Source organism: Carlito syrichta, unplaced genomic scaffold (assembly GCF_000164805.1).
Source record: "Carlito syrichta isolate Samal-C Ts95f unplaced genomic scaffold, Tarsius_syrichta-2.0.1 Scaffold219838, whole genome shotgun sequence".
Taxonomy (NCBI): domain Eukaryota; kingdom Metazoa; phylum Chordata; class Mammalia; order Primates; family Tarsiidae; genus Carlito; species Carlito syrichta.
In genome coordinates, this window is record NW_007163934.1 from 66,579 (window position 1) to 81,420 (window position 14,842).

Sequence of the window (14,842 nt, forward strand, 5' to 3'; positions counted from 1 at the left end):
TCAAACAATTGCCAAAGTGTTCTATATTCTATTGCGCACAGATTTTCTCAGTCCATTCATTTACATTTTTTCAACAAGTAATGATTGAATGACTATGTTCCAGGAATTCACTGGAGTATGAGGTTACAAAAACATGTCAGATGAAGTACTTGCCCACAAGGAATATTTGAATAAGGGATATAGGCAAGTAATTAATTATTATTGTGTCACAAGTGCTATGATTAGAGTATGAGATGGGTGGTATTGAATTACAAAGAAGGGATATCTAAATAAGATGAGGGATTCAAGGAAATTTTCCTGAAGAGATTACCTAGTTCAGTTATACATAATAAATGAAGAGAATAATGAGTAATGTATAATATGAAAGTTATTAAGTAATTTAGGGGATTAATGATCATTGGGAGGAAAGGACTGCTCCTTTATATATCACTAAGTCATGAGAAACTATATTTTAGTTTATACGGATTTAATTAATTTTGATTATTGGAAATGATTTACTTAGATTTATGACAAGACTGTTAACTGTCCCTTAATTTCATTTTCTTTTTTTTTTCTCAGTAAGGAGACCCCAGTTTTTAGTGAGGCAAAAGGCCTAGCATAAAACTTGCAGCTAAGACTGAAATATGACTAAGTTTTGGTCCATAGGGTATAAACAGGAGTAATGTCTTTAAAGAACAGCAATATATCCTTCTCCACCCCTTCTTCATTACAGATTGAAAGAATGCAGACATGTTGGCCAGAGCTGGAGCAGTGTTCTCAGACACTGCAGTGAGAACGGCAAGCTAAAGATGGAAGAGAAAACCAGAGAGGAAGCCAGGACCCTGCCCCATGGATGGTCATCCCACCTTGTACTTTTTATTTTTTTAATGGAGAGAAAAATCAATGTGTATATGGAGATTTTTCTATTACTAAGAGCCAAACAATTGTAATGAATATTGTTATTCTTGTATTCCTCATTTTAAAAAGTTTGTAAATAAACAACAGAACTTTAGTCAGAATAGCACTAATGTTGGTCTAACACTTTACCAGAGTAAATACATCTCACCTAAGTCTGTCAGCCCTCTGAAGTAGGCACTATTATTTATTATCTGCTCCAATTTACAGGGAAGAAAGCTCAAGGTCATAGCTAATGAGGAGATGAATCAGGATTTGAGCCAGGCAGTTTAAATCAGGTGTCTGTCTCTTTCTGTATAGGATATTCTGCCTTCCTAGATACAAGCCAAAAATAATAGTTCTCTATAATCATGAAAACTAAACTACAAAATTTAATAAGTTTAAATTTCATGATATATTTTCTGTTTGTCTCTAAGCTTGCAAAAGGTAATATATTTTTAAAAACTAAGCTATCAAAAAGTAATATATTTTAGATATATTCAACTCAAATAACTATCATCCCTGTATTTTTTGACTAGTATATGTTTTCTCTTATTATTCATTCTGCAATGAGAGTAGGAATTTTTTCTTGAAAAATATACAGAGGCATATAATATCCAGGCCGAACTGGACCTTAGAGGAAACCTAATCCAATCTCTTTAATTTATCGATAAAGAAACTGTTGCTCAGAGAATTAAATGAACTACACATTGTAGCAGGTTAGTTAGAGTTTGATTTAGTTCTCGTATTTTCCCACTACATCTAGTAATAGTCCCACTACATCTCATGCATGAAGAGAAAATTCTACTTCCATTTGTTGGAAAAGTAGGCAACATCTTTAAGAGAGTCTAAAGATCACTGTACAGATTGAGGGTTCCAAATGACTATTATCTGATTACCTTAAAAATAATAACAATTTATTGTTCTAAGTGCATTAAACAAACGTTCCCAATCTGGACATGGTTATTAGTGTATTTATGAACCACTGAAATTGCATAGCTAAACGTTTTCAAGTAACTACATTTTTTTCTTTATTTTTTTATTTTTATTTTGTGAGTTGGAGTCTCACTTGGTCTCCCAGACTGGAGTGCAGTGGTCGCTCCCGGCCACCGCAGCCTCGCCTGCTGGGCTCCGGCGATCTTTCCGCCTCAGCCCTCTGAGTAGCCGGAATTACAGGCATGCGCTACCAAGCCCGGCTGATTTTTTTATTTATTGTAGAGATGAGGTCTCGCTGCCCAGGCGGGTCTTGAACCCGCGGGCTCAGGCAATCCACTCACCTCAGCCTCCCAAAGGCGTGGGATTACATGCTGAGCCACTGAGCCCGGCTAATTTTTTTTCTTTTTAAGTTGAAGTTTCACTCTGTCACCCAGGCAGGAGTGCAGAGGCATGCTCATAGCTACTGCAGCCTTGACCAACTGGGCTCAGGCAATGCTTCTGCCTCAGCCTCCCAAGTAGCTGGAACTACAGGAGTGCACCACCACATCTGGCCAATTTTTTTGATTTATTGTAGAGATGAGGTCTTGCCTTGTTGCCAAGGCTGGTCTCAAATGCCTGGACTAAGGCATTTCCTCTTACCTTGGCCTCCCAAAGTGCTGGGATTACAGGCTTGAGCCACCGTGCCCAGCCAACTGTACATTTTTTAATGAATTAGTCCATAGTCTTTGTTAGTTTTTCAAAGTAGTCAATGATCTAAAAAGATTGAGAGCAGATGCCCTCTTCAAATATCCTGATTATTCTCTGAAGCATTTTTCCTTCTTACCATCTCATGCATAGTCTTTTGCTGCTCCAAGTTTTTATTCTGAAGGACAGGTATTATTTGATAGAATTGTGTCACAAATTTGCAAAAAAAGACAAAATCCAGGTGAAATTAAAAAAGAATGTCCATAATTGTCCTGGGACAATTGTCTCATTCAGTAAAATAGTAAGTAAAATTTCATTTTGTGGATGACTTGGATAAAATAGTTGAGATAAGGAGGCAGTATTAGGTGAAGTCCTGGGTTCATAAAGGAAATCCTGAAAATGAAGCAGTAAGAGAAGTGTAAAAAGAAGAGTAAGAGCAGTAAGAGAAGCTTTGATTTCTTTTCCTTCTCATCCTTTAGCAAAACAAAGTGAAGTGGTTTTTAAATATCACATCCTTTATGAAAATGCATGAAGAAACATTTGATTTCACAGGTATTTCACATTAACGTATTCTTTAGAGATGGTGATGGCTTGAAGTTGGCTGAAAGATACAAATGAAATAATTGTGAGACTGTCAAAGCACCAATCACGTTACATGTCTCATACTCTTAACTAAGAACAATTCAGCATGGGAAGGAGTTCTCGTCTAAAAAAAAGTTTCAGTATAAAGTAAATATGACAAATGACTTTCTCTCCTTCCCCTGGAGAGGTCACATTTCAGGTTCACTGGCAACATAAGATGGGAAGACCCGCCCTGTGACCACCTGCTAAGAGTTCAACAGAGAGCTGCAGTTTCTTTTATTTTTCTGTTTTTTTTTTTTTTTTTTTTGAGTTGGGGTCTCACTCTGTCACCCAGACTGGAGTGCAGTGGCCGCACCGCAGCCTCGCCTACTGGGCTCCTGCGATCCTTCCGCCTCAGCCTTCCGAGTAGCTGGAATTACAGGCATGCGCTACCACGCCTGCCTGATTTTTTGATTAATTGTAGAGATGAGGTCTTGCTGCCCAGGGGGATCTCGAACCCTGGGGCTCAGGCAATCCACTCACCTCAGCCTCCCAAAGGCGCGGGATTACAGGCTGAGCCACCGAGCCGGGCTGAGCTGCAGTTTCCTGTGCACTCAATGCCTAGCTTTCATGGGCTAGCCTGAATTTAATCACCAGAAACTCTAACAAGTTCACAAGCCATTTATTAATTTGTGTTAGTTTGGGCATCATGAAATTGCCCCAAGTTAAAAACAACCACACTCCTGAAATGTGAGAAAATTCTCAGGCAAAATAGATATATGCATTGCTTTGGGAAATCAAGTTTACCAAGCAGGTTTTATTGTGTGCTTCTCGGCATGGTGCTTAGTATGGAAAGCCCCATCACATGTTGTAACAATAAAGTTATTGCTTATTGACCAGACCAAGTTGACAACCAACAAATGCTGCTATGAGTTATTTCAGGGTGGATTGCAATCCTCTCCTTGGTAACCCATCAGTGTGTGTCTAATAAGTAGTGTTCAGTAATGTGCAGGGTAGCAAGCTCATGAAGAAACAAACTCAGAACCTAAAAACAACAACAAAAACCAAACAAGAAAGAACACTACATAAAGAGAGAACCTCCCGAAACAACTAATTTTGAAAGTACACATTTTTCTACAAAGAGAAAAATACACTTAAAAAATGAATAATTCCAGACAACACCATGTTTTTTATTAAAATATAACCTCACAAGTAACATCGAACTATTCTTAAGGACAGATGAGCATTCATCACCCTTCTCTTTGATGGAAGGTGTTGATACATTTTTGGTGGTAGCTTAGCGACATTGTTTTTTAACTCCTTCAGAAGTTTTAGATGTAGACCATTTGAACTCAGTGATTTATGGCCACTTAATTTCTCATATTTTTTCAATCAGGTCTTTGTTTTGATTTCTTTGACAGTTCTTCACCTTCGTTCTCTGTACAAAGTAACTCCAGGGTAGATACTTCTTCATCATCCTGAAGAGAAGGCCAGGCACAAAGCGCCCATTCAATTCTTTTGCATTCTTTGCAATCTCTTTGGAATGTTTCATTCTCAACCAGTCTAATAGGCCAATTCAGTCTCCAGTGGATTTTGCATTTCGAATACACTTATCTCAAGGGGATTGTTTTATTCTACCCTTGGGGATGATTTTGATGTTTTTGTTTTTAACACTATCCCTAAAGATCGGTATTTCCATCCTTGATCACTTCTCTTCCAAACTCCAACATCTTGCCTTCATCTTATTTCACTTTTCTCAGTGTTCATAAATCTCTGATAGTATATCCTTAGGCAAGTTCTATGCTGTTTCTATGGATTTACATCTCCTACCTATGCCCGTTGGGACCTTTCTTTTCTTTTCTTTTTTGAGTTGGAGTCTCACTCTGTTGCCCAGACTGGAGTGCTGGAGTGCAGTGGCCGCTCCTGGCCACTGCAGCCTCGACCTGCTGGCCTCCGGCGATCCTTCCACCTCAGCCTTCCGAGTAGCTGGAATTACAGGTGCGCGCTACCACGCCCAGCTAATTTTTTAATTTATTGTAGAGATGAGGTCTTGCCTGCCCAGGCGGTCTCGAACCCGCAGGCTCAGGCAATCCACTCACCCGAGCCTCCCAAAGGCGCGGGATTACAGGCTGAGCCACTGAGCCCGGCTCCGTTGGGACCTTTCTAACTAATCTTGTTTTTCTTAAACTTTCCCTTTGAAAATTTGAGTAGGTAAATGCGTTTCTTTGATGTAATATTCTTTATGAAAATGTCAAATTTGATTGTCATTGTAACTACTAATTTTTAATTTATCATCTTTTACTTTCAAAACAATAAGTCAGAAGTGACAGAAGCTACACCAACACTCTTTAAGTACCTAAATACTTGTGTTTAAAAACAAATCTTATTTATCCAACAGGGGTACACACTTCATGACTTAAATTCTTAACAATGTAAAAATCTCATTATTAATTATACCATCTCTTAAAATGTGCCATTCCTGTCAAAGTAGTCAGAATAGCAAACTTTCTCACTTACCAATTCTGCCTCCCTACCTTCCACTGTCCCATGCTCTATGTAATATGCCTTTGCTGTAATGCAAAGCGTATGTCTTGTATTTCAATATGATGTTTCTTATTAACATATGCCAATCACTCTTTGGTAGTCCACCGACACTTGTGTGTAGTAACCATAGTTTATCTGTCTTCATATAAATAAAACAATGTGTCTCTCTCACTTTTCTAACAATTTCAATGTAACGTCTAGTGTCAGACAAACCACACTGAGTAGTAGTGAACCTATTCTTACTCTTTCAAGATTGAATAAATCCACCCAAATGGTTTTGTATTACCACAGACTCTCTTTTGCAAGAAACCATAGAAGAACCATCCAATTCCTATTATAACTGAAAAATGTACAAATCTTTCAGTAAAATCTTAAAGTGACTTTGTAAAAAACATCATAAACCAAGCACATACTTTGCTGTTACTAGGGACATTGTTTCTGAACTTGGATCTTAAAACACCTTATAATCATTTATTTCCCTTACATGGATCATTCGGATTGCCAGATCACTTGCAGACCTCATTATCAATATTTCCCAAGTGCTCACAGTTTGCAGAAAGCACACCTGGCTCTGTATCCATCTGGTGATATTTGCACCTAAATTCAGATTCAGAGTATCTTATCCTTGGAGGGGACTCAGCCCTTTTACAAAATATCCAGAGTTTAGTCAAATGTTATGATTGAATTTCATCTCCCACACATTCATTTGTCAAATTCCTAACCCCCCGTAACTGGAAATGTGGCCTTATTTGGAAAAAGGGTCATTGCAGATGTAACTAGTTTAGTTGAGGTTATACTGGAGTAGGGTAGGCCCCAATCCAATATGACAGGTGTCCTTATAACAAGGAGATGTTGAGATAGAGGGACAGGCATGCAGGGAGAACTCTATGTGAATATTGGAGCCCCAAGTCAAAGAACAACCAGTAACTACAAAACACGCTTGGACCAGATCTTTCCTAATGCCTTCAAAGGGAATACAGCCTTGTCAATACTTTGATCTCAGACTTCAGCCCCTACCACAGTGAGGCAGCACATTTCCTTTGTTTAAGTCACTCAGTTTGTAATACTTTGTTTATGGTCGTCTCAACAAATTTACTATATTCATCAGTATCAAATAATGAATCAGGAAAATGTGGTTGGTAGGCTGAAAAGGAGAAATTTATCACATGGTGCTGAAGAATTATTATTTAAACTGAGGTGTAAACTTTTCTGTAATTCTTGGGTAACTATCAGCTTGCTCTTCAGGACCCCATGGCATTTGTTCCAAATCTATATTAATAGTGCCTTAACACACTAATACAATCATTTGTCTTCACATCTGTTTCTCTTATTAACCCAAGATCTGAGAAGGCTAAGACCATGTGCAGCTTCTTCAACTCAGAATCCTACCATGGAACATGACATAAAGTTCATGTTTATAAAATGTCTTCAAAAAGTGATGAAACTATATTTGCCATAGTATTTTAGAATTTTAACCAGATTGTCCTATCAAGTAAAGTTGTTACTCAATATAGTTATTGGTTCCTAAACAAGAGTCAGGAACTATTTCAAGACTGGACTCTCTGATCATATCTTTTCTCAACATCATAACTAAAACCAAGTTAAATTGTTTTTCTTGAAAAGCACTTAGAAGACTGAATATACTGATGATAAAGTAGACTGAAAAGAGTGAAGAGACAGAAAACAGTCCCTGGCCTCTGAACTAGATTTCTACTTGTAGATTCTTATTTGTTGTCTGTTTCTCAGAACCTAGTATTAAGAAAAGATATAAAAATATTGCCATGTGTTAACCTCTATTATATACCAAGATTGTCCAGCCTGGCCAGGGGTGGAAGTATGCAAGTTGAAACACACATCTTAATGTGAACCAGACTTTCTGGGGGATTCACCACTGTATCCTGCCAGGTATTCAAGCCTTCCAGATACTCTGATGTCTTTTGATGATCAGCCTATAAATTCTTTCAGTCTCTGAGTCTGAGCACAATATTTCCCCTCCTCCTCTTCCCTCTGACCTCCGCTGTGTCTCATGTGCATTGTACAGTCTGACACAAGCTACCATGGTTTAGTCTCACTTTCATTTAGCTGCATCTGTTTCAACACATAACCCAGACCACTGTGTTTCCAAGCACAGCCTGGTAACTTGACTCCCGCTCCTGATAGATAATTCTGTTTTATTTTTCTGACTCTGGGTCTTACCCCACTAACAAATATTCAAGACATAGGATTTCACCACCAATATGAAAATACAAATTCCTGATCTCTGTCCCCAGGTGTTTGTGAAGAGGTTCTGCATTTGATCTTAGAAGATGTGTACCTCAGATAACTGTGCTATGAACATGAGCTACTATTGGCAGGTTCCTGTATATCAACCAAATGGGAAGAAACATAGCATTTACAAACACAGTAGTTCTCAATTTCATTAAGCTATAAAATATTGAGTATATTCATATGGTGGAATGGCATAAGTTTGCTTTGTACAGAAACTATTTTTTGTAGATTCTTGGAAATTTTCATCAATTTTCCATGAGACTTAAATTATTTAGGAAAAAAAATGTGTTTTTACCATAATTATTTTCTATCATTCCCAAAATATTGGATAAAATTGCAATAAGAATTGAAAGTTGAAGGACTCCAGTCTAAATGCAGCTTACAATTTTGTCATGTTGCACTGATAAAATGTTTCTAAGTTGTATTGTCAAGATTTAAAGGCAGTATGTTTACGCTCTATCTCCCTTCACCTGAAACAAAAGCAAAACAAGAAAACCCCCTGAATTTCCAGCTGAACTTAATAATATCAAAAGACCTGACAGCATTAATATTTACATTCCAACAGAGCTGAAATTGTGCTCAGAAGTAGTACCTTTTGTTTGTCACAGTCCCCACCTTTCACTCTTATTCCTATCAAGATAATGTCACTCATCAGAGATAGTTGTTGGCTCCTGTATAAATTTAAATAACCTATAAAAAATCTGATATTTTGATGTTTCTAGAAAATAATTTCAGTAGGATGAATTTGACAACCTACTGAGGAAAAAAACCCCTTTTTTCCTGTAGCAGAATTGTGCTAATTGTCAGATACAACTTCCACATGAACTGATTTGCCTAGAGTTACAAAGCCCAAGTTTCAGCCTTTCCTAGAGTGCAGAACTTTGACCCTGTGGATATATACTTTTTGTTCAGTAAGGAAAACCATCAATTACATTATGTTGTTTGGTAGCAAAAATGCTTTGATCTTTGTTAAGGGTATTTATTACAAAGGAAAACAGGGTGAGAATCCTCTGACAGACATAAGGCCATAAGGCTTAATATGGAAACCTCAAGCATCTGTGACTTACTGGCATAAAACCATTGGTATAAAATGTTTTGGATCTGATTTACTTCTTTCTGGATTTGATTTCTAGCTTTCCATTTACTAGCTATGTATTTGTGGACAAATTTCAATCTTTTGGGGCCTCAAATTTTTTTTATTTTGTGATATTTCTCTCTAAAGTTCCAAATATGCTCTCAAAAAATCCACTAAATTCCTTCAGATTTTTTAGTAAGACTCCGCTGTACATTAGAAATTATATTCCAGTGAACACATTGTTGTTTTATGGGTGAAATGCTGACTTGTTTTTTCAAAAATAACTTTACATGTTTATCAGACTATGTTAAATTTCAGTTGCAGTTTACCCTAGAATCTATTCCAATTATTGAAGACTTCAAATATATTAAATTGTGATTCAGCTCTCTGCCACTTTCTGTCTTATCTTGAAAATAGGCTACCCCTTCCCTTGGGTAATGGAAATCTGAAAGGAAGAGTTGTCTCCATCAAGATAGGCAGCATGCCTTTCCTCCTGCAGCTGACTACACTACATTGTCCCAATAAGATAAACTAGAAATCCTGAAGTTAGCCTCCTCTCCCTCCCAGATCCTGTAATATCCAACCAGTTTTCACATTACTCATACCTATCCCCAGCCCAAGTTGCTGCAGTTTCCTAATGAGCTCTCTGGTAAGCCTTGTTCCCTTAAAAATCTGCCATGGTCTCTTCAAAGTGGTATTTCTTCAACATGTGCTTTATGACTTCTCTCTTTTTCATAAACCATTGTCTTCTTTCTCATGGTAGCATAAAGGCAATATATCATCATGGTTGAATGCACAGAACATGGAAAATGTGGCAAGTCAGGGTTTATATTGTTGCTCTACAATTGTAAGCTATGTAATCATAGGAAGTAGCTGAGTATGTCTGAAAGGCACCTATTTAAAATATTCCTTTAGAGAAAATATAACACACTTTTTAGATGTTACCACAGAAGACAAAAGCAGGACTTACTAATGAATGTAATAGGGATGTAATGTTCAATGTAATACACTTGTAATATACAATGTAATCTTCACTGAAACAACTTCAAAATGAAATTTAGTATTTTATAAAACACACTTTCTCCAACCCTAAAAGAAAATACAAGCACAAGTTAAAGAAAGAAATGCAGCATCAGATAGGAAAGAAGAGAGGTCTTATGAGAATTGGAAAAGGATGTTTCCAATCTGAGGTCTTCAGATTCTATGGCTTGAATTTAATTGAATTGCCTTAAATTAAATTCTCATTCTCATTTATAGTTGAATTTTAGGACTATTTTTATTTATAGAAACAAAGTTCAGTTTACTAAATGTTAATTTTCTTTATCAAACAGATACACTATATGAAATAAGTCTTTTGAATTTAATTTACGTTGGACTTGAGCATGTATTTAGAGAGGTATGAGTCAATATTTTAACTCTTTAGTGGGTAACTTGAGAAAATGTTAATACACTTTTGGAAAATCTATTTATACACACATGCACACACAATAGATTTTGTGATAATTCTGCCAACTGTTGTTCTGCTTTTTTCCTTGTTCCCAAATACTGACAAATTCAATATTCTTATTTGAAATGATTAGATAATTTACCAAAGAAATTATACTATTAATCTTAGAGTTTCCATAATGATTCAAATATCATTTTAAAAGAGCTTTATTTTAATATATGTCTTTTTCACAATCTATTTTAACCAATGTCATTTTTGTACTTGAGAGAGATTTTTGTTTTGTTTTGTTTCAATTTACTTGTTTCATTTAAGCCTGGATGTAAAGAGATAAATTGCTGCCAACTGTAATGGTCTTTTTAATGATGTGAATACCTGTTCATGGGATTATGTTGAGACCACCAACCAATTTCCTATAAACCATCAAGCAACATCATGTGTTAACAATTTTCGGTCACATTTGATCTGGTTTGGATTCAAAATGGTAAAATAGAGGTGAAAGGTCTGATTAAAAAAAAAAAAAAAAACTCCCCTGTGCCAACTAACCTTTTGAATTTTCTAAATTTAAGTTAATTATATATTTTTAATTTAATGAAATTATCAACATGTTCACCTTCTTTGCACAATAACACTTCTCCTGTTCAGATTAAAATCAATCTTTTAATGTTTATCTAGGTGCTTATAAAGAGGGCTACAGAGAACCTAGTGTTATGTTTAATATACCTTATTTCTAACTTTAGTAAAGATATTATGTTTTAAGATTTAGTGAGTGTAATACTTTTTTTCAGGGTAAATAAACTATTTTGTTATGTTCTCTGGAAATGTATATAAGAAATTTGCTCACTAGTTAAATATTTATCTCACCACTGCATTGTTACTTTTTTATCTGAGTGTTATTTACATTTTTATTGCAGAAACTTATTTACAAAATGAAGAAAATATTCACTTTTAAATAGGTTAATAGATTAGCTACTGTATCTTCTATACAAATATAAAATGAACAATTCTGTATTCCAAATCTTCATGTATGAATTGCCTTTTGAACTCACATTCTAAAAAGTAAGGATCAATTTAGTACTATATTACAGATTTTATACTTTACGTATTTTTATTATCTTGGTTATCTTATCAAAACAGATGATTTGGTGAAAGCTTAATGGTTCCAGCTTAACTTCTCAAACTTACATTTTTAGTCACAGTTTTATCATGCGTTCTTTTGTCATTTTAAGATTGATTTATTTAAGAATTGAGAAAAATTTAGATAAGTATTAATGAACTATAACATGATAAGGAAGATTGATAACACAGTATTTATAATAATTTTCTCTTTTGCAGATAATACCAAATAAAGCAATTTAAAAGAAAATATGCATTTTAAAAAGAAGTAGTAAATAAGAGCTTGGATTGTTTCACAATCCAACTAATAAATAAACAGGAACATATCATGAACATACTTGAAATTCTTATTGATAATTAGATTCAAATAAATTGGTAAAGATACTATTAAATTCAGAATACATCTCAAAATATGGACAGCCATAACTATCTCATCACTCAATAAAAGTAAGTTGAAATAAACATTTCTACCTTAATAATAAAAACAAATGACAAAAAACTATAAGCAATTGTCATTCATTTCTAGCAAGAAGATGGTGCCATAACTTTTAAATACTTGTATTTTGTTGTATTTTTTTTCTTTTTAGGAAATTCTCTAACCCTCCCCCAAACACCCAATGTTGTATTTATAATTTTGTTCTTTTTTTTTTTTTTAAAAAAAAGGATTAAAAATGTTGATTAGGCTTCAGAATGCACAAAACATTTTATCACCTCTTTTGTTCAAAGTAATACTATTGAAAGAAAGATTTAAATTTCACTCAGATGCAGATTTATTTTAAATAACCAAACTTGAGGGAGGATTATAATTACTTTGACTTTCTTCTACATTCTGCTTCCCCTTCCAGTTTAGTCTATGCTGAGTTCTGTGTTGCAAAGCCTGCTCTAAACCTGCAAACACAAAAGGGTCTGCACACGTGTAATAAGTTCACAATACAAATATCAACAAAAGATCCTCGCCCAATTTTTGAGGTAAGAGAGTCTTATGATAGCCAGTAGTTTTTCTTTTTTTAATTTCTTCAATGACACATTGTTTATCAACATATCTAATTTGGAACACACTTGCAGTTCTACCAGCTGACTTTTGCTATGAAACAAAATTAACCGAGGGTTAACAGAGAATTCAAAATAAAAGAGGCATAAGCAAAATAAAAGTTTATATCTTTCTCATTTCCTTGCAGGCAGTCTAGGATTGGTCTGAGACACTAGGTTGTCAGGGACCCCAGTTCTTTCTCCCTTGTTGATCTTAATATACAGTCTTCATGCCACTTTCCAATACAGCTGCTCAAAAAAAAAAAAAAAACTGAAAAAAAGAAGAAATGGTAGAAACGTATGCCTACTTTTAAATTTTTTCCTGAATATTCCATAAGGCACTTCTGCTTATACCCTGTCTCCTGGAACCTTGTCACATAGGAAATAAAGTATTCTGAGTATCCTGGGACACAGCTAACCTCCAGGGATTATTTTAGATACAAAAACAGAAGAAAGAATCTTGGGGAAACTAGGCTACTACCTAGAAATGAAAGTGAAAAAGTGAGAGAAGTAATGTGAAAGTTACGGTCAAGAAAAAAACACTACAGGAAAGTTGTTTGTGCTTAAATTTGGGAAATTAATTGAAAAAAAGAACTGATGGCCAACTCTTCTTACCATACACTCCATCTTCATTGTGAAAGCATCATTCAAGTGTTAAATAATAGCTAGTTCAAGTGTTGATAGATAGATAGATAGATAGATAGATAGATAGATAGATAAATAGATAGATAGATAGATAGATAAAATCCATTCAGATTGGCTAAATATTTCTGCAGTCACAGATTTCTTTCATTCTTTCTGTAGGCTAGTCTCCCAAGACCCAGGTTTATAATTTATCATTCACTAATTTAGGTCCTAAATTAAAGATATGTGCTTATAATATTTTATAATAGCCTAGAGATTATCATTTAAAAGATTCAGTATTTTCAATAAAAATTCATTTTAAATTATTTCAGTTACTAAGTGTTGTTACTAATATTTGATTCTCTAAGTTAAAATAAGGAAAATTTTCTTCCTTAACAAACCCAAGCTTTACTTTTGAATGTATTTGCAAAAAATGCAATCACTAATCTACTTTTCAAGAATTCAAGTCAACTGGTATCATTTTTTCTAGTTAATCAGTTTTTAAATAATGGCATATTTGCCACCACTTGAGACAAACTTTAAAATTACAAAGAAATAAAAAAAAAATTGCAAAGAAGTAAGAATTTGGGCATGTGTAGATATTATTTAACTTGTTGCCTTTGAATAATTAATTTAAGTTGCATGGCATATTTTAAAATGTTATGAATTACATAAAAGATGCATACTTTCTAGCAGCTTTAACATCCTATAACACATTTTGGCTTCCAACTGATATATATTCAAAAACTTACCTATCCATTCATTGATCATATTAAAATGGTGATTTAATTTTGTCTTAAGCATGTTTTGTTTGTATTTTTTTAAGTAACACTTTTATTGAAATAACACCTTTATTTAAATCTGAAAATTGCAATACCAAATACTTACATTGTCCCTAATGGGTCATTTCCTATTCCTAGCTCTTAATATGTTTTAATCCTCTAACAGCGCTATTATTTATGTCATTATTTTAATTATAGTTATTATCATTTTACAATAAAAAGAATGTAAACACTTCTCAAAAGAAAATATACGGGAAACCAACAGACACATGAAAAAGTGCTCAGCCTCCCTCATCAGAGAAATACAAATCAAAACCACACTGAGATAATCACCTAACCCCAGTAAGAATTGCCATCATTAATAAAACAAACAACAACAGATGCTGGTGAGAATGTGGAGAAAAAGGAATGCTTCTATACTGCTGGTGGGAATGCAAACTAGTGCAACCTCTTTGGAAGACAGTGTGGTGATTTCTGAAAAAACTAGAAATTGACCTTTCATGTGACCCAGCAATTCCCCTATTGGGAATATACCTGGAGGAACTCTAATCATTCTACAAAAAAGATACCTGCACCCGTATATTTGTTGCAGCTCTATTCACAATAGCAAAAACATGGAACCAACCATGCTGCCCATCGAAGCTGGACTGGATTAAAAAACAAAAGTGGTACATATATACAATGGAATATTATGCAGTCATAAAGAAGGACAAACATATGGACTTGGATGCATTTAGAGTCCATCATACTCAGTGATCTATCACAGAAACAAAGAACACAGTACCAGCCAGTCTTGGTGGCTCAACCTGTAGTCCTGCGCCTTAGGAGGTTGAGGTGAGTGGATTGCCTGAGCCCGCGGGTTCGAGACCCACCTGGGCAACTTGGTGAGACCTCATCTCTACAATA